General features: G+C 42.2%; 1 protein-coding gene across 2 annotated transcripts in view; it reads left to right on the forward strand.

Moving 5' to 3' along the window:
* The window catches only part of LOC134609268 (autophagy-related protein 9A-like), a 79,220-nt gene that overhangs the window by 33,437 nt on the left and 23,700 nt on the right, over positions 1-22,083 (forward strand). The window contains exon 1 of one of the 2 annotated variants that reach the window (XM_063452911.1): positions 8,858-9,046. The exons of the other annotated variant lie outside the window; for it this stretch is intronic. The gene's annotated coding sequence lies outside the window, so the exon portion shown is untranslated. Of the gene's footprint in view, positions 1-8,857; positions 9,047-22,083 lie in introns of those variants that run through there. 2 annotated transcript variants of the gene reach the window in all.

Here is a 22,083-nt window from a genome sequence, read left to right on the forward strand (position 1 = left end):
TGTCACAGATTGTTTAGTGTTTGTATGTGTTATTGTCACAGTCACAGAGTGTGCATTTTTCCAGAGTCGATGACGACCGAGATTATTAGTTCGTGTTTGGGCTGAATGCCGTATATAGTGCCAATATTTTGTACATTTTAAAGTTTTGAAAAAGCAATGCAATTTCAACACAGATCTGGCATTAACTGATCATGCTGAAAGCAATCACACTCATATCACGCTCAGGCAGCCAGTACATTACAGTAGTTAATTCACTATCTCACCTACCTGCCTTCAGCTGAGCTCTGCATGTGAGGACTCACGGGGAGGGGGTGACGTAGGGTAACCTGGTGTCACAATGTGGCACCTCATTGGCTGCCGACTGGAGTTTCTGGGTGCACAAAACTGCGTGTGGGGTGACTGGGAGGGGTGAGTACATTATCCGTGATATTGGTGAATATCAGAACTATGCCAAACATTGGCTCTAATATTCAGCATGACCCAATAATTGGTCTATCCCTAGTGTGTATGTGTGACAGTCATGGAGCGTGTTGTGTATTTGTGACCGTCATGGAGTGTGTTGTTATGTGTTACTGTCACAGAGCTTGTTATGTGTTACTGTCACAGAGCTTGTTATGTGTTACTGTCACAGAGCTAGCTGTGTATGTGTTACTGTCACAGCGTGTTATGTTTGTGTTACTGTCACAGCGTGTTGTGTTTGTGTTACTGTCACAGCGTGTTGTGTTTGTGTTACTGTCACAGAGCTTGTTGTGTTTGTGTTACTGTCACAGCTTGTTGTGTTACTGTCACAGCTTGTTGTTTCTGTCACAGAGCTTGTTGTGTTTGTGTTCTGTCACAGTGTGTTGTGTTTGTGTTCTGTCACAGTGTGTTGTGTTTGTGTTCTGTCACAGTGTAAGGAGGTTGTGTTGTGTTTGTGTTCTGTCACAGCGTGATGTTTGTGTTCTGTCACAGATTGTGTTGTGTTTGTGTTCTCACAGTGTGTTGTGTTTGTGTTCTGTCACAGCATGTTGTGTTTGTGATCTGTCACAGCGTGTTGTGTTTGTGTTACTGTCACAGCTTGTTGTTTCTGTTACAGAGCTTGTTGTGTTTATGTTCTGTCACAGTTTGTTGTGTTTGTGTTACTGTCACAGCGTGTTGTGTTTGTGTTACTGTCACAGAGCTTGTTGTGTTTGTGTTACTGTCAGGGCTTGTGGTTTGTTCTGTCACAGCTTGTGTTTGTGTTACTGTCACAGCTTGTGTTTGTGTTACTGTCACAGCGTGTTGTGTTTGTGTTCTGTCACAGCATGTTGTGTTTGTGATCTGTCACAGCGTGTTGTGTTTGTGTTACTGTCACAGCGTGTTGTGTTTGTGTTACTGTCACAGCTTGTTGTTTCTGTTACAGAGCTTGTTGTGTTTGTGTTCTGTCACAGAGCTTGTTGTGTTTGTGTTACTGTCACAGCGTGTTGTGTTTGTGTTCTGTCACAGAGCTTGTTGTTTGTGTTACTGTCACAGCGTGTTGTGTTTGTGTTACTGTCACAGCTTGTTGTTTCTGTCACAGAGCTTGTTGTGTTTGTGTTACTGTCACAGCGTGTTGTGTTTGTGCTCTGTCACAGCGTGTTGTGTTTGTGTTCTGTCACAGAGCTTGTTGTGTCTGTGTTACTGTCACAGCGTGTTGTGTTACTGTCACAGTGTGTTTGTGTTACTGTCACAGAGCTTGTTGTGTTACTGTCACAGTGTGTTGTGTTTGTGTTACTGTCACAGCTTGTTGTGTTACTGTCACAGCTTGTTGTGTTACTGTCACAGCTTGTTGTGTTACTGTCACAGCTTGTTGTTTCTGTCACAGAGCTTGTTGTGTTTGTGTTCTGTCACAGCGTGTTGTTTGTGTTCTGTCACAGCGTGTTGTTTGTGTTCTGTCACAGCGTGTTGTTTGTGTTCTGTCACAGCGTGTTGTTTGTGTTCTGTCACAGCGTGTTGTGTTTGTGTTCTGTCATAGCGTGTTGTTTGTGGTCTGTCACAGCGTGTTGTGTTACTGTCACAGCTTGTTGTTTCTGTCACAGAGCTTGTTGTGTTTGTGTTCTGTCACAGTGTGTTGTGTTTGTGTTGTGTCACAGAGCGTGTTGTGTTAGTGTTACTGTAACAGCTTGTTGTTTCTGTCACAGAGCTTGTTGTGTTTGTGTTACTGTAACAGAGCTTGTTGTGTTTGTGTTACTGTTACAGCGTGTTGTGTTTGTGTTACTGTCACAGCGTGTTGTGTTTGTGTTACTGTCACAGAGCGTGTTGTGTTTGTGTTACTGTCACAGAGCGTGTTGTGTTTGTGTTCTGTCACAGAGCTTGTTGTGTTTGTGTTCTGTCACAGAGCTTGTGTTTGTGTTCTGTCACAGCGTGATGTGTTTGTGTTCTGTCACAGCGTGATGTGTTTGTGTTCTGTCACAGCGTGTTGTGTTTGTGTTCTGTCACAGAGCTTGTGTTTGTGTTCTGTCACAGCGTGATGTGTTTGTGTTCTGTCACAGCGTGATGTGTTTGTGTTCTGTCACAGAGCTTGTTGTGTTTGTGTTACTGTCACAGAGCTTGTTGTGTTTGTGTTACTGTCACAGCGTGTTGTGTTTGTTACTGTCACAGCGTGTTGTGTTTGTGTTACTGTCACAGCGTGATGTGTTTGTGTTCTGTCACAGAGCGTGTTGTGTTTGTGTTCTGTCACAGAGCTTGTTGTGTTTGTGTTCTGTCACAGCGTGTTGTGTTTGTGTTCTGTCACAGAGTGTTGTGTTTGTGTTCTGTCACAGAGTGTTGTGTTTGTGTTCTGTCACAGAGTGTTGTGTTTGTGTTCTGTCACAGAGTGTTGTGTTTGTGTTCTGTCACAGAGCTTGTGTTTGTGTTCTGTCACAGAGCTTGTTGTGTTTGTGTTCTGTCACAGAGCTTGTTGTGTTTGTGTTACTGTCACAGAGCTTGTTGTGTTTGTGTTACTGTCACAGCGTGTTGTGTTTGTGTTACTGTCACAGCGTGTTGTGTTTGTGTTACTGTCACAGCGTGTTGTGTTTGTGTTACTGTCACAGCGTGTTGTGTTTGTGTTACTGTCACAGCGTGTTGTGTTTGTGTTTTGTCACAGCTTGTTGTGTTACTGTCACAGCTTGTTGTTTCTGTCACAGAGCTTGTTGTGTTTGTGTTCTGTCACAGCGTGTTGTGTTTGTGTTCTGTCATAGCGTGTTGTGTTTGTGTTCTGTCATAGCGTGTTGTGTTTGTGTTCTGTCATAGCGTGTTGTTTGTGGTCTGTCACAGCATGTTGTGCTACTGTCACAGCTTGTTGTTTCTGTCACAGAGCTTGTTGTGTTTGTGTTCTGTCACAGTGTGTTGTGTTTGTGTTCTGTCACAGTGTGTTGTGTTTGTGTTCTGTCACAGAGCGTGTTGTGTTTGTGTTACTGTAACAGCTTGTTGTTTCTGTCACAGAGCTGGTTGTGTTTGTGTTCTGTCACAGTGTGTTGTGTTTGTGTTCTGTCACAGTGTGTTGTGTTTGTGTTCTGTCACAGAGCGTGTTGTGTTTGTGTTCTGTCACAGTGTGTTGTGTTTGTGTTCTGTCACAGCGTGTTGTGTTTATGTTCTGTCACAGTTTGTTGTGTTTGTGTTACTGTCACAGCTTGTTGTTTCTGTCACAGAGCTTGTTGTGTTTGTGTTCTGTCACAGCATGTTGTTTGTGTTCTGTCACAGCGTGTTGTTTGTGTTCTGTCACAGCGTGTTGTTTGTGTTCTGTCACAGCGTGTTGTTTGTGTTCTGTCACAGCGTGTTGTGTTACTGTCACAGCTTGTTGTTTCTGTTACAGAGCGTGTTGTTTGTGTTACTGTCGCAGAGCTTGTTGTGTTTGTGTTACTGTCACAGAGCTTGTTGTGTTTGTGTTACTGTAACAGAGCTTGTTGTGTTTGTGTTACTGTCACAGAGCTTGTTGTGTTTGTGTTACTGTCACAGCGTGTTGTGTTTGTGTTACTGTCACAGCGTGTTGTTTGTGTTACTGTCACAGAGCGTGTTGTGTTTGTGTTACTGTCTCAGAGCGTGTTGTGTTTGTGTTACTGTCGCAGAGCTTGTTGTGTTTGTGTTACTGTCACAGAGCTTGTTGTGTTTGTGTTACTGTAACAGATCTTGTTGTGTTTGTGTTACTGTCACAGCGTGTTGTGTTTGTGTTACTGTCACAGCGTGTTGTTTGTGTTACTGTCACAGAGCGTGTTGTGTTTGTGTTACTGTAACAGCTTGTTGTTTCTGTCACAGAGCTGGTTGTGTTTGTGTTCTGTCACAGTGTGTTGTGTTTGTGTTCTGTCACAGAGCGTGTTGTGTTTGTGTTCTGTCACAGTGTGTTGTGTTTGTGTTCTGTCACAGCGTGTTGTGTTTATGTTCTGTCACAGTTTGTTGTGTTTGTGTTACTGTCACAGCTTGTTGTTTCTGTCACAGAGCTTGTTGTGTTTGTGTTCTGTCACAGCATGTTGTTTGTGTTCTGTCACAGCGTGTTGTTTGTGTTCTGTCACAGCGTGTTGTTTGTGTTCTGTCACAGCGTGTTGTGTTACTGTCACAGCTTGTTGTTTCTGTTACAGAGCGTGTTGTGTTTGTGTTACTGTCGCAGAGCTTGTTGTGTTTGTGTTACTGTCGCAGAGCTTGTTGTGTTTGTGTTACTGTCACAGAGCTTGTTGTGTTTGTGTTACTGTAACAGAGCTTGTTGTGTTTGTGTTACTGTCACAGAGCTTGTTGTGTTTGTGTTACTGTCACAGCGTGTTGTGTTTGTGTTACTGTCACAGCGTGTTGTTTGTGTTACTGTCACAGAGCGTGTTGTGTTTGTGTTACTGTCACAGAGCGTGTTGTGTTTGTGTTACTGTCACAGAGCGTGTTGTGTTTGTGTTACTGTCGCAGAGCTTGTTGTGTTTGTGTTACTGTCACAGAGCTTGTTGTGTTTGTGTTACTGTAACAGCGTGTTGTGTTTGTGTTACTGTCACAGCGTGTTGTGTTTGTGTTACTGTCACAGCGTGTTGTTTGTGTTGTTTGTGTTCTGTCACATAGCTTGTTGTGTTTGTGTTCTGTCACATAGCTTGTTGTGTTTGTGTTACTGTCAGAGCGTGTTGTGTTTGTGTTACTGTCACAGAGCGTGTTGTGTTTGTGTTACTGTCACAGAGCGTGTTGTGTTTGTGTTCTGTCACATAGCTTGTTGTGTTTGTGTTCTGTCACAGCGTGTTGTGTTTGTGTTACTGTCACAGCGTGTTGTGTTTGTGTTACTGTCACAGCGTGTTGTTTGTGTTACTGTCACAGAGCGTGTTGTGTTTGTGTTACTGTCACATAGCTTGTTGTGTTTGTGTTACTGTCAGAGCGTGTTGTGTTTGTGTTACTGTCACAGAGCGTGTTGTGTTTGTGTTACTGTCACAGAGCTTGTTGTGTTGTGTTCTGTCACAGAGCTTGTTGTGTTTGTGTTCTGTCACAGCGTGTTGTGTTTGTGTTACTGTCACAGCGTGTTGTGTTTGTGTTACTGTCACAGCGTGTTGTTTGTGTTACTGTCACAGAGCGTGTTGTGTTTGTGTTACTGTCACAGAGCGTGTTGTGTTTGTGTTACTGTCACAGAGCTTGTTGTGTTTGTGTTACTGTAACAGATCTTGTTGTGTTTGTGTTACTGTCACAGCGTGTTGTGTTTGTGTTACTGTCACAGAGCGTGTTGTGTTTGTGTTACTGTCGCAGAGCTTGTTGTGTTTGTGTTACTGTCACAGAGCTTGTTGTGTTTGTGTTACTGTAACAGATCTTGTTGTGTTTGTGTTACTGTCACAGCGTGTTGTGTTTGTGTTACTGTCACAGCGTGTTGTTTGTGTTACTGTCACAGAGCGTGTTGTGTTTGTGTTACTGTCACAGAGCGTGTTGTGTTTGTGTTACTGTCACAGAGCGTGTTGTGTTTGTGTTCTGTCACATAGCTTGTTGTGTTTGTGTTACTGTCAGAGCTTGTTGTGTTGTGTTCTGTCACAGAGCTTGTTGTGTTTGTGTTCTGTCACAGCGTGTTGTGTTTGTGTTACTGTCACAGCGTGTTGTGTTTGTGTTACTGTCACAGCGTGTTGTGTTTGTGTTACTGTCACAGCTTGTTGTTTCTGTTACAGAGCTTGTTGTGTTTGTGTTCTGTCACAGCGTGTTGTGTTTGTGTTCTGTCACAGCGTGTTGTGTTTGTGTTCTGTCACAGAGCGTGCTGTGTTAGTGTTACTGTAACAGCTTGTTGTTTCTGTCACAGAGCTGGTTGTGTTTGTGTTCTGTCACAGTGTGTTGTGTTTGTGTTCTGTCACAGTGTGTTGTGTTTGTGTTCTGTCACAGTGTGTTGTGTTTGTGTTCTGTCACAGTGTGTTGTGTTTGTGTTCTGTCACAGCATGTTGTGTTTGTGATCTGTCACAGCGTGTTGTGTTTATGTTCTGTCACAGTTTGTTGTGTTTGTGTTACTGTCACAGCTTGTTGTTTCTGTCACAGAGCTTGTTGTGTTTTTGTTCTGTCACAGCATGTTGTTTGTGTTCTGTCACAGCGCGTTGTTTGTGTTCTGTCACAGCGTGTTGTGTTTGTGTTCTGTCATAGCGTGTTGTTTGTGGTCTGTCACAGCGTGTTGTGTTACTGTCACAGCTTGTTGTTTCTGTTACAGAGCGTGTTGTGTTTGTGTTACTGTCGCAGAGCTTGTTGTGTTTGTGTTACTGTCACAGAGCTTGTTGTGTTTGTGTTACTGTAACAGAGCTTGTTGTGTTTGTGTTACTGTCACAGAGCTTGTTGTTTGTGTTACTGTCACAGCGTGTTGTGTTTGTGTTACTGTCACAGCGTGTTGTTTGTGTTACTGTCACAGAGCGTGTTGTGTTTGTGTTACTGTCACAGAGCGTGTTGTGTTTGTGTTCTGTCACAGCGTGTTGTGTTTGTGTTCTGTCACAGCGTGTTGTGTTTGTGTTACTGTCACAGCGTGTTGTGTTTGTGTTACTGTCACAGCTTGCTGTTTCTGTTACAGAGCTTGTTGTGTTTGTGTTCTGTCACAGCGTGTTGTGTTTGTGTTGTGTCACAGCGTGTTGTGTTTGTGTTCTGTCACAGAGCTTGTTGTGTTTGTGTTACTGTCAGAGCTTGTTGTGTTTGTGTTACTGTCACAGCGCTTGTTGTGTTAAAGTCACAGCTTGTTGTTTCTGTCACAGAGCTTGTTGTTTGTGTTCTGTCACAGTGTGTTGTGTTTGTGTTACTGTCACAGCTTGTTGTGTTTGTGTTAGTCACAGCGTGTTGTGTTTGTGTTACTGTCACAGCTTGTTGTTTCTGTTACAGAGCTTGTTGTGTTTGTGTTCTGTCACAGTGTGTTGTGTTTGTGTTACTGTCACAGTGTGTTGTGTTACTGTCACAGAGCTTGTTGTGTTTGTGTTACTGTCACAGAGCTTGTTGTATTTGTGTTACTGTCACAGCTTGTTGTTTCTGTCACAGAGCTTGTTGTGTTTGTGTTCTGTCAGTGTGTTGTTTGTGATACTATCACAGAGCTTGTTGTGTTTGTGTTACTGTCACAGAGCTTGTTGTGTTTGTGTTACTGTCACAGAGCTTGTTGTGTTTGTGTTACTGTCACAGAGCTTGTTGTGTTTGTGTTACTGTCACAGCTTGTTGTTTCTGTCACAGAGCTTGTTGTGTTTGTGTTCTGTCAGTGTGTTGTTTCTGTCACAGAGCTTGTTGTGTTTGTGTTCTGTCACAGTGTGTTGTGTTTGTGTTACTATCACAGAGATTGTTGTGTTTGTGTTACTGTCACATAGCTTGTTGTGTTTGTGTTACTGTCACAGAGCTTGTTGTGTTTGTGTTACTGTCAAAGAGCTTGTTGTGTTTGTGTTACTGTCACAGAGCTTGTTGTGTTTGTGTTTCTGTCACAGCTTGTTGTTTCTGTCACAGAGCTTGTTGTGTTTGTTTTACTGTCACAGAGCTTGTTGTGTTTGTGTTTCTGTCACAGCTTGTTGTTTCTGTCACAGTGTGTTGTGTTTGTGTTTCTGTCACAGTGTGTTGTGTTTGTGTTACTATCACAGAGCTTGTTGTGTTTGTGTTACTGTCACATAGCTTGTTGTGTTTGTGTTACTGTCACAGAGCTTGTTGTGTTTGTGTTACTGTCACAGCTTGTTGTTTCTGTCACAGAGCTTGTTGTGTTTGTGTTCTGTCACAGTGTGTTGTTTCTGTCACAGAGCTTGTTGTGTTTGTGTTACTGTCACAGAGCTTGTTGTGTTTGTGTTACTGTCACAGAGCTTGTTGTGTTTGTGTTTCTGTCACAGCTTGTTGTTTCTGTCACAGAGCTTGTTGTGTTTGTGTTACTGTCACAGAGCTTGTTGTTTGTGTTTCTGTCACAGCTTGTTGTTTCTGTCACAGTGTGTTGTGTTTGTGTTACTGTCACAGAGCTTGTTGTGTTTCTGTCACAGAGCTTGTTGTGTTTCTGTCACAGAGCTTGTTGTGTTACTGTCACAGAGCTTGTTGTGTTTCTGTCACAGCGTGTTGTGTATGAGTGACTGTCACGGATGCAGTTTTGTTGTGAGAGATCAGTTCACAATGTTTGTAATGTGTCTGGAATGACAGCACACAGGGTCACGCCTCTAATTGCCATGACTCGTTCCTTAGGCTCTGTGTGAATGTGGCCGTGCTGCGTATCACGGAAGGCGCTCCATGTGTGTTGGTGTCTTTTGCAGGCAGGCACGCGTTCAGCTTTAACTCTTTCAGGGCTCTGCAATACGAGCCCAGGTCTGGGAATTCACGCAGTGAATAATAATCAATTTATCTTCCCCATTAGCAGTCTGTGTACATCTCTTATCATTCACAGCCAGACGGTGCCAGTGGATGCCAGAGGGCAAGCAATCAAATCTCCATCTACTCTATGGTTCTCACAGGGTTAACTGAGCTATAAATATCTAGCCTCTGATTGGCTGCGGCTCCGGGCAATGTGTACAGGTTTAAACAGCTGATCTCATTCACAACAATCTGCAAGAGACGCTCCGTGATACTCTGTACTCACCTAGGGTGCGGTGACACTGCATACATAGACTCCCGCCTGGAGGAGAACATACAGAGTGTCCATTCCTGAGACTCCTGGCAGGTAATGTGCATGCACATACTCACAGATACAATGTATATAGTACACACATATATTGTATACACACACAGATACAATGTATATAGTACACACATATATTGTATATACAGAGATTCATTGTACATATAGAGATACATTATACACACACAGATACAATGTATATAGTACACACATATATTGTATATACACACAGATACATTGTATATAGTACACACATATATTGTATATACACACAGAGATTCATTGTACATATAGAGATACATTATACACACACAGATACAATGTATATAGTACACACATATATTGTATATACACACAGAGATTCATTGTACATATAGAGATACATTATACACACACACAGATACAATGTATATAGTACACAGATATATTGTATACACACACAGATACAATGTATATAGTACACACATATATTGTATATACAGAGATTCATTGTACATATAGAGATACATTATACACACACAGATACAATGTATATAGTACACACATATATTGTATATACACACAGAGATTCATTGTACATATAGAGATACATTATACACACACACAGATACAATGTATATAGTACACAGATATATTGTATATACACACAGAGATTCATTGTACATATAGAGATACATTATACACACACACAGATACAATGTATATAGTACACACATATATTGTATATACACACAGAGATTCATTGTACATATAGAGATACATTATACACACACACAGATACAATGTATATAGTACACACATATATTGTATATACACACAGAGATTCATTGTACATATAGAGATACATTATACACACACACAGATACAATGTATATAGTACACACATATATTGTATATACACACAGAGATTCATTGTACATATAGAGATACATTATACACACACACAGATACAATGTATATAGTACACACATATATTGTATATACACACAGAGATTCATTGTACATATAGAGATACATTATACACACACAGATACAATGTATATAGTACACACATATATTGTATATACAGAGATTCATTGTACATATAGAGATACATTATACACACACAGATACAATGTATATAGTACACACATATATTGTATATACACACAGAGATTCATTGTACATATAGAGATACATTATACACACACACAGATACAATGTATATAGTACACACATATATTGTATATACACACAGAGATTCATTGTACATATAGAGATACATTATACACACACACAGATACAATGTATATAGTACACACATATATTGTATATACAGAGATTCATTGTACATATAGAGATACATTATACACACACAGATACAATGTATATAGTACACACATATATTGTATATACACACAGATACATTGTATATAGTACACACATATATTGTATATACACACAGAGATTCATTGTACATATAGAGATACATTATACACACACAGATACAATGTATATAGTACACACATATATTGTATATACACACAGAGATTCATTGTACATATAGAGATACATTATACACACACACAGATACAATGTATATAGTACACAGATATATTGTATACACACACAGATACAATGTATATAGTACACACATATATTGTATATACAGAGATTCATTGTACATATAGAGATACATTATACACACACAGATACAATGTATATAGTACACACATATATTGTATATACACACAGAGATTCATTGTACATATAGAGATACATTATACACACACAGATACAATGTATATAGTACACACATATATTGTATATACACACAGAGATTCATTGTACATATAGAGATACATTATACACACACACAGATACAATGTATATAGTACACAGATATATTGTATACACACACAGATACAATGTATATAGTACACACATATATTGTATATACAGAGATTCATTGTACATATAGAGATACATTATACACACACAGATACAATGTATATAGTACACACATATATTGTATATACACACAGAGATTCATTGTACATATAGAGATACATTATACACACACACAGATACAATGTATATAGTACACAGATATATTGTATATACACACAGAGATTCATTGTACATATAGAGATACATTATACACACACACAGATACAATGTATATAGTACACACATATATTGTATATACACACAGAGATTCATTGTACATATAGAGATACATTATACACACACACAGATACAATGTATATAGTACACACATATATTGTATATACACACAGAGATTCATTGTACATATAGAGATACATTATACACACACACAGATACAATGTATATAGTACACACATATATTGTATATACACACAGAGATTCATTGTACATATAGAGATACATTATACACACACACAGATACAATGTATATAGTACACACATATATTGTATATACACACAGAGATTCATTGTACATATAGAGATACATTATACACACACAGATACAATGTATATAGTACACACATATATTGTATATACAGAGATTCATTGTACATATAGAGATACATTATACACACACAGATACAATGTATATAGTACACACATATATTGTATATACACACAGAGATTCATTGTACATATAGAGATACATTATACACACACACAGATACAATGTATATAGTACACACATATATTGTATATACACACAGAGATTCATTGTACATATAGAGATACATTATACACACACACAGATACAATGTATATAGTACACACATATATTGTATATACACACAGATACAATGTATATAGTACACACATATATTGTATACACACAGATACAATGTATATAGTACACAGATATATTGTATATACACACAGAGATTCATTGTACATATAGAGATACATTATACACACACACAGATACAATGTATATAGTACACAGATATATTGTATACACACACAGATACAATGTATATAGTACACACATATATTGTATATACACACAGAGATTCATTGTACATATAGAGATACATTATACACACACACAGATACAATGTATATAGTACACAGATATATTGTATACACACACAGATACAATGTATATAGTACACACATATATTGTATATACAGAGATTCATTGTACATATAGAGATACATTATACACACACAGATACAATGTATATAGTACACACATATATTGTATATACACACAGATACATTGTATATAGTACACACATATATTGTATATACACACAGAGATTCATTGTACATATAGAGATACATTATACACACACAGATACAATGTATATAGTACACACATATATTGTATATACACACAGAGATTCATTGTACATATAGAGATACATTATACACACACACAGATACAATGTATATAGTACACAGATATATTGTATACACACACAGATACAATGTATATAGTACACACATATATTGTATATACAGAGATTCATTGTACATATAGAGATACATTATACACACACAGATACAATGTATATAGTACACACATATATTGTATATACACACAGAGATTCATTGTACATATAGAGATACATTATACACACACACAGATACAATGTATATAGTACACAGATATATTGTATATACACACAGAGATTCATTGTACATATAGAGATACATTATACACACACACAGATACAATGTATATAGTACACACATATATTGTATATACACACAGAGATTCATTGTACATATAGAGATACATTATACACACACACAGATACAATGTATATAGTACACACATATATTGTATATACACACAGAGATTCATTGTACATATAGAGATACATTATACACACACACAGATACAATGTATATAGTACACACATATATTGTATATACACACAGAGATTCATTGTACATATAGAGATACATTATACACACACACAGATACAATGTATATAGTACACACATATATTGTATATACAGAGATTCATTGTACATATAGAGATACATTATACACACACAGATACAATGTATATAGTACACACATATATTGTATATACAGAGATTCATTGTACATATAGAGATACATTATACACACACAGATACAATGTATATAGTACACACATATATTGTATATACACACAGAGATTCATTGTACATATAGAGATACATTATACACACACACAGATACAATGTATATAGTACACACATATATTGTATATACACACAGAGATTCATTGTACATATAGAGATACATTATACACACACACAGATACAATGTATATAGTACACACATATATTGTATATACACACAGATACAATGTATATAGTACACACATATATTGTATACACACAGATACAATGTATATAGTACACAGATATATTGTATATACACACAGAGATTCATTGTACATATAGAGATACATTATACACACACACAGATACAATGTATATAGACAGATCATTTGTGTATATACACACAGATTCATTGTACACATAGAGATATTGTACATATAGAGATACATTATACACACAGGTACATTGTGTACACACACTAAGAGGTATATTGTACACACACTGGTACACTTATACTCATGTAGAGCCCTATACATAGACACAGAGAGGGTTATACACTAAAGTGAGTCAGGGAGTGAGTTTCACATTTAAGGCAAAAATGTGCAAACTGTAAAATGGCTAATATTACGCCAGTTATGGTTCTAGTTGGGCTATTCTGTCCTTGATTTACTTAGAATTTGAACAATTCTCCTTTTAGTTGATATAGATCCTACATACGAATAATAATGCAGATATTCCCTAATCTGGGATCGTGTCTGCGATGCTGTCTGTTATTCTGTCCCCTTGTTTACCGGTGGGACACGTGGCCGGGATTGCATTCAGTGCCCTGTGATAGCTGAGCTGGGCACCATGCCAGTCTGCCAGGGAACCCAATCGCTTCACTCAAGAAATCCCAGGAATCAGCTGGCAAGGAAAACCAGTAAATAGAAGGAGTAACCCCTCGCTGTCTGCGGAGAGTGACCCCTCGCTGTCTGCGGAGAGTGACCCCTCGCTGTCTGCGGAGAGTGACCCCTCGCTGTCTGCGGAGAGTGACCCCTCGCTGTCTGCGGAGAGTGACCCCTCGCTGTCTGCGGAGAGTGACCCCTCGCTGTCTGCGGAGAGTGACCCCTCGCTGTCTGCGGAGAGTGACCCCTCGCTGTCTGCGGAGAGTGACCCCTCGCTGTCTGCGGAGAGTGACCCCTCGCTGTCTGCGGAGAGTGACCCCTCGCTGTCTGCGGAGAGTGACCCCTCGCTGTCTGCGGAGAGTGACCCCTCGCTGTCTGCGGAGAGTGACCCCTCGCTGTCTGCGGAGAGTGACCCCTCGCTGTCTGCGGAGAGTGACCCCTCGCTGTCTGCGGAGAGTGACCCCTCGCTGTCTGCGGAGAGTGACCCCTCGCTGTCTGCGGAGAGTGACCCCTCGCTGTCTGCGGAGAGTGACCCCTCGCTGTCTGCGGAGAGTGACCCCTCGCTGTCTGCGGAGAGTGACCCCTCGCTGTCTGCGGAGAGTGACCCCTCGCTGTCTGCGGAGAGTGACCCCTCGCTGTCTGCGGAGAGTGACCCCTCGCTGTCTGCGGAGAGTGACCCCTCGCTGTCTGCGGAGAGTGACCCCTCGCTGTCTGCGGAGAGTGACCCCTCGCTGCCCGCGGGGAGTGACCCCTCGCTGCCCGCGGGGAGTGACCCCTCGCTGCCCGCGGAGAGTGACCCCTCGCTGCCCGCGGGGAGTGACCCCTCGCTGCCCGCGGGGAGTGACCCCTCGCTGCCCGCGGGGAGTGACCCCTCGCTGCCCGCGGGGAGTGACCCCTCGCTGCCCGCGGGGAGTGACCCCTCGCTGCCCGCGGGGAGTGACCCCTCGCTGCCCGCGGGGAGTGACCCCTCGCTGCCCGCGGGGAGCGACCCCTCGCTGCCCGCGGGGAGCGACCCCTCGCGCTAAATGGAAGGCAGTTTCAGTTGTTTTAGGTAGTAATAGTATGGGGTAGTGTATTTCAGTGGTTGTAGTGGGTGAGTATTGCAGTAATTGTATGTAGTAGTGATGGGGAGTATTGTAGTATCTATATATTTTATAATGCTTTATCCAACTATCTATCTATCTATTTATTTTATAATGTATTATCTATCTATCTTTGTTATAATGTATAATCTATCTATTCTATAATGCACTATCTAGCTATCTGTGGTGGAGGGCCTGGCACCCTGACTGGGTGCCTCGGCCAATCGCTGCTTCCTAGTAATTGCGAGCACTATAAGCACCGCACTGGATCACCATAACCACTGTAACCCCACAGCCGCCGTAGCTTGGCTGGGGTCTCGCTGTCCTCCACCCACACTGGACACAAGTTAGGGATGCAGATTCCAGTGGGTAGAACTCTCCTACTCCAGAGAATATAGCAGTATAGCTCCTACAAGAGCTAGTGATTATAATCCAAGGGAGTATAATGAGTATAGCTATACCCAGAGTGAATACCGCTGTCCCCTCCACACATGAGATGAGGCTCTATGTTGAGGGTGAAGAGGAACTGTTTAATGGGAGCCACATGCAGCCTTAAATGCAGCTCCCCATGCAAGGGGTTTCCGGATACATATTCCAGGGGAATTCCCTACTGGACCTGAGAGGGGACTATGACAAAGTACACACTGTAATTACATTGGCTCTCAGGACCAGGACACTCCCACATAAAATAGGATAATCCCACCCCTGTGCCTGAGAAATAATTGAGTCAGGAACTGTACTCTCCACGCAGAGAAAACATACATTTTACAATATCCTGAAAATACCCCCAAAACACATGGAAACCCCGATCTGGGGGACCATCATATCCAAAAATCACCCAGATCGGTTCAGGTCGGTTTTGACCGACTGCGCACATGGTCCTATGCCCAAAACAGTTCCAGGGAATTAGGGTTAACTGTTGGTCTTTCTTTCTGGAGTACAAAAGTACATAAATCACATAAGTTTTAAACGGCCCGTAGTCTTTTGGCAAAAGACTGGCCAGCAGGCCCCTCCAAGAGCCCGTGGCGAGGTTATTTTTGCTACACTATTTATGTATATATCTATCTTTGTTATAATGCATTATCTATCTATCTATGAAGAAAAGTGGCCTCAGTTAAGAAAAAGGACAAATGAGTTGTTTGTTACAAATGAGTTTATAAAGGAAGAGGTTCTATTTCAACTGTCAAAAGTAAAGACAAATAAGTCGTTGGGGCCTGATGGAATACACCCAAAGTTATTAAAAGAGCTTAGTACTGTAGTAGAGCGCTAGTCTTGACAAGGACTTTTCCTCTGCTGGATCCGTAAAGACAGGAACTCAGAACCAGGCACTGGAATATGAATAGCTCTATCCCTCCCCAGTAACTGGACAACACACAATTCTGGGAATACAACTGGTTTATTCATCTCAAACACAGACCCCCAGCACGGGATCTCCATACAAAATCTACACAAGCCCCTCCCAGGCATCCCTCTGTCTGGGAGATAATTGAGTCAAAACTGAGTAACTCAATTATCTCTGTTACAGGAAAATACAGGAACCCCACAAATTTTATATCCCAGAATAGCTTGCATCTGAGCGTACAACGTGACCAAATAGCGTTCAGATGCGTTCGGTAGAACGGAATAGCCATTCGGGTAAAGTTCTAAGCGGCTGGCCACAAGGTGATGGCCCAAAACAGTTCCAGACAATTGAGGACAACGGCCAGTCTCCTTTTGGAGGTTCCTGTGCGAACACCAATGAACACTCCCACTGTCTTTTAGGGACTGAATGGTTCACCCAGTTGGTAGTTCCTATCTCCCGAACGCCATTCGTCTAGTTGGTCTGGACGTTAAACGGGCAACGGTACAATCTATGCCCGGGTTTGTGGAATTTTGTGGCTGAAAATAGTTCCAGGCGTTCAACCATGTACTGCTGCCTGTGTTCTGGAGACAAAATTACCACCATTTACTAGAATCTGTGAGTTCGATTTTACAAATGGCAGCCGCCCAGGGAATGCATTTGAGTTAATGTGTTTGTAACGGACCGTTTCAGCAGACAAGGGGTTAAAATCCGTTTAGGCGATATGCCCCTTTCTGAGAGACAGGCATAGCTACTGCAGAACACCAAACTCCCGAACTGGATACAAAATAGCACTCCGAACTGGAACCTCACGAATAGCTGCTAGCAGACGAACAGGAAAAGCTCCCAAGCGGCTTACACTCCTGGCAGTCGGTCTCTATCAGCATACAGTGAATCCCCCCAAGAACGAGACAAGGCTCCGTGTTGAGGGTCAAGCAGTGGTCTGAGGTGCTGGCACACTCAGCCTGGTTTTTATTACAGTTGTTGCAAATACAGGACTGCCCACAGGGAGGGATAAAACAACCAATCACATCAGTTACATCCCACATATTCCCTCCCCTTATCCTGAGAAGAAACTAAATTATACATACAGTTAAACATACTTTCTACCCAACTTTCATAACTCTAAAACCATACATCACATTCACATAACAATTACATATTCACAATCAATCCATTCAGGGGAACAACATATTAAAAAAATGGCATGAATCAAACCAGGGGTTCAAAAGTTAGTAAAATATATTTTGGGCCCTGGCTTGCACATGACTATCTGGCTCAGACTGGTTTTACAGAGCCCTCTTTCCTGGAGACAATGGGAATATAATCCAATTATATCCAGGGATAGAGGCAGACTCCATTGAGCACATGGCTGCAAAAAGACATAAAATACAATAAAATACACAAGGTTACATTTACTACATAAAATAAAGACATGCAACATATCCCCAGATAGCTTAGGTCTAAGCGCATATTATTGAATGGCGCTCAGACCACACACATACAGTTCAATTGCCATGGAGCTAAAGTCTTTCCCATAGTCTTTCATTATATGAATGGGCTCCATGGCATAGCTATCTGGGGTATCACCGCTCACACAGGGCAAGTACCAAATGACCCCACTGTATTTAAAGGGCCAGAATGAGTGACATGCACTCTGTTAGGGCCGAATACTGTTTTTAAAGGGCCCAATCTCCCAGGGCCATAGTCCAAAGGCAGCAGGCGGGCAACCAGGCTTCTCCAATGCAATGTGGCGAGATTGCTCTCGTCTCAGTGTTAATTGCGGTTAACTGCCAGGGGTGGTCGGTGTTCGGGGGAGGTATACAAGGGGAACCACACACCATCCATTCAGGAAACGAACAAGGGGGTACGGACAACTGAACAAAAGGGAATGAGTCTGCTACAAGTGGTGTACTTGCAAAACCATTAACAGATTTATGCAACCAATCATTGTTAACGGGAGTAGTCCCAGAAGATTGGAAGTTAGCAAATGTGCCCATTCACAAGAAAGGTAGTAGGGAGGAGTCGGGCAACTATAGGCCAGTAAGCCTTACTTCAGTAGTGGGGAAAGTGATGGAAACCATGTTAAGGGATAGGATTGTTGAACATCTAAAAACACATGGATTTCAAGATCAGAGACAACATGGGTTTACTTCAGGGAGATCATGCCAAACTAATCTTATTGATTTTTTTGATTGGGTAACTAAAATTATAGATCAGGGTGGTGCAGTAAACATTGCTTACCTAGATTTCAGTAAGGCTTTTGAAACTGTTGCACATAGAAGGCTTATCAATAAGCTGCGATCTTTAAGTTTGGATTCCAATATTGTTGAATGGGTAAGGCAGTGGCTGAGTGACAGGCAACAGAGGGTTGTAGTCAATGGAGTATATTCGAAGCATAAACTTGTCACCAGTGGGGTACCTCAGGGATCTGTACTTGGACCCATTCTCTTTAATATTTTTATTAGTGATATTGCAGAAGGTCTTGATGGTAAGGTGTGTCTTTTTGCGGATGATACTAAGATATGTAACAGGGTTGATGTTCCAGGAGGGATAAGCCAAATGGCTAATGATTTAGGTAAACTAGAAAAATGGTCAGAGTTGTGACAACTGAAATTTAATGTGGATAAGTGCAAGATAATGCATCTTGGATGTAAAAACCCAAGGGCAGAGTACAGAATATTTGATATAGTTCTAACCTCAACATCTATATCCTATAGCAGGGGTCCTCAAACTCCGCCCCCCCCAGATGTTGCTGAACTACAACTCCCATGATTCTTTGAATTACATAGATAGCCAGAGAATCATGGGAGTTGTAGTTCAGCAACATCTGGGGGGCCGGAGTTTAAGGACCCCTGTCCTATAGACTGTAAGCTCGTTTGAGCAGGGTCCTCTTCAACCTATTGTTTCTGTAAGTTTTCTTGTAATTGTCCTATTTATAGTTAAATCCCCCCTCTAATAATATTGTAAAGCGCTGCGGAATCTGTTGGCGCTATATAAATGGCAATAATAATAATAATCTGAGGAAAAGGATTTAGGGGTAATTATTTCAGATAATTTAAAGGCAGGGCCGGACTGGCACCCAGGGATACCGGGAAATTTTCCAGGGGGGGCCGTCGGCACCTGGGGCTGGGCAGAAAGCTGGGTGTGATGGCGGCCGCAGGGGGAGCTGTGATGGCGGCCGCAGGGGTTGCTGGCTGTGTTCCCCCGCTCTTGTGCGGTATTTAATGAATCCGGGACGTAATATGACGTCATATTCCGGCCCTGTTCGCATTAAGCTGCGCGCTGGGGAGCAGAGCCAGCACAGCCAGCTCCCCCTGCGGCCGCCATCACACCCAGCTGTCTGCCCTGCATGACAGGTAAAAATAATCTGTCTGTCTGTCATATGGTGTCTTTCTGTCATGGTGTGTGTGTCTGTTTCTGTGTCTGTCATGTCATGGTGTGTTTAAAAATAGTGTTTTTACTCACTTTTTTTTTTTTTTACGCCATGCTGGTCTCCCCTTGACTGGCCTTGCCTCTATGGCTGAGATCATCAAGCTTGATAATCTCAACCAATCCAATGCATTTCCGTAGGATTGGCTGCGAAATGCTGCACCAATCAGCCTCTCCTCATAGAGATGCATTGAATCAATGTATTTCTATGGGGAACATTCAGCACCTCCAGAGCGTGGAGGCCCTGAATGTAGGTGTTGCACACTGTGCAGCACTGACACAGGAAGCACCTCTAGTGACCGTCTGAGTGACTGTCACTAGAGGTATCACTAGGAAGCAATGTAAACACTGCCTTTTCTCTGAAAAGTTAGTGTTTACATTGAAAAGCCTGCAGGGACAAGCTATAGACACCAGAACCACTACATTAATCTGTGTGTGTGCGCCTGCTAGTGAGTGGGCTTGCTTGCGTGTGTGTGTGTGTGCGCCTGCTAGTGAGTGGGCTTGCTTGCGTGTGTGTGTGTGTGTGTGTGTGTGTGTGCGCCTGCTAGTGAGTGAGCTTGCTTGCATGTGTGTGTGTTCCTGCTAGTGAGTGAGCTTGTGTTTTTCTGTCATAATTAAACTCCCATGTTCGACATATACCCAGATAGCTTGGATCTGAGCTCTCAATATAAACGAAAAGCGGTCAGATCGCCATGTGGTTTAAGTGTTTTTACCGACCGTTCGGTATAAATCTGTCTAGAATTAGTTCCATGGCTTTTAGTCCTCAGGGTCGGTCTGGTTCGTGAGTTTAAATGTACTGAACGCCGCTGCGTTCGTATGAATCTAAACAAAATGATGGACATCTGGAAGTCCCAGCAGTTTTCATGTGAAACAGTGACCGAAAACAGTTCCATGCGATCGACGACAAAACGCCGCTGGGTCTTCGATAGTTTAAAATGGCCACGTGTTCATTCATACGAACTACGACCAGCCGACCGTTCGGGAGATGGAAGTGGCTGTGGTTAACCACAGTGTCAAAGAGGTCAAAAAGGTTAACAAGCAGCACACTTCCCTGCTGGGTGGCCAGCCATTCGGTTGTTAGTTCGTTTTAGTGAATGAAACCAGGTAAATAGACGAACAACCGGGAACTAACGAACAAACAGACAAAACAAGTTTTTAAGTGATGATCCAGAGACAGGGAGGTCTGTCACATGGGGATATGATAGAAACATTTAAATACATAAAGGGAATCAACACAGTAAAGGAGGAGACTATATTTAAAAGAAGAAAAACTACCACAACAAGAGGTCATAGTCTTAAATTAGAGGGACAAAGGTTTAAAAATAATATCAGGAAGTATTACTTTACTGAGAGGGTTGTGGATGCATGGAATAGCCTTCCAGCTGAAGTGGTAGAGGTTAACACAGTGAGGAAGTTTAAGCATGCGTGGGATAGGTACAGGGCTGGCCCGTCCACAGGACGGACTGGAACCATGGCTCCAGGCGGCGATTTTACATGGCCGGCATTTTGCCACCCCGGCCGTTAAGAGTCCGGGCCGCCTCTGCTGCATAGATATTCAGCGAGGCGGCTCTCTAGTTTCCTTAGGGCAGACTGACCTGGATGGGGCCGGCGGCTTGCCCTGTATGCTGCCGGGTGTGGGACCCCTCCGTTTAGTCTGCCTGAGGAAAGCCTCCGGTCTGCAGCTCCCCCGGGTGTGAGCTGCAGACTATGGAATGGAGTTCTCGCGACCTCCCAGGGCATTGCCACGGGTTACCATGGCAACGCTGTGACCGGAGCTTGCGAGAACTGGAACAGTGCTGCAGACAGGACAGCGATCCCACTGGACCACCAGGGAAAAGGTATGTCAATGTCAGCATCCCCACACCATGCCCCCACAAACCACCCCCCATGGCTTACATTCCCACACCCTGACCCGCACAGGCTGCCCTTAAACAGCCTCCTATCCTCCTATGCCCCCCCATACCCTGTCCCCCACACCCCACACAATTCTCTCCCAAGCCTGCTGTGGCAAATCTAGCCACTTCTGGACTACATTCAGTACAGGTTGTCCGTAGGCTGAAGGTATACTGTGTAACGTTAAAGATGTATGTATTGTCTTATGGCCGTTTGCATGCTGGCAGCCGTACGCTGCCAGCATACAAAGCATTCATACGACGAAACACGGCTATCCTGGCCGTTCGCCATACGAATGTGGACTCCCCAGGTAGACCACACACTCACAGGTCGTGTGGCACCAATTAACCGGTTGCAACATTGTTGCAATCGGTAATTAAGGGCTCTCCTAGGTGGCCGTCG

The sequence above is a fragment of the Pelobates fuscus genome, chromosome 4 (assembly GCF_036172605.1).
Source record: "Pelobates fuscus isolate aPelFus1 chromosome 4, aPelFus1.pri, whole genome shotgun sequence".
In the NCBI taxonomy this organism is placed as follows: Eukaryota; Metazoa; Chordata; class Amphibia; order Anura; family Pelobatidae; genus Pelobates; species Pelobates fuscus.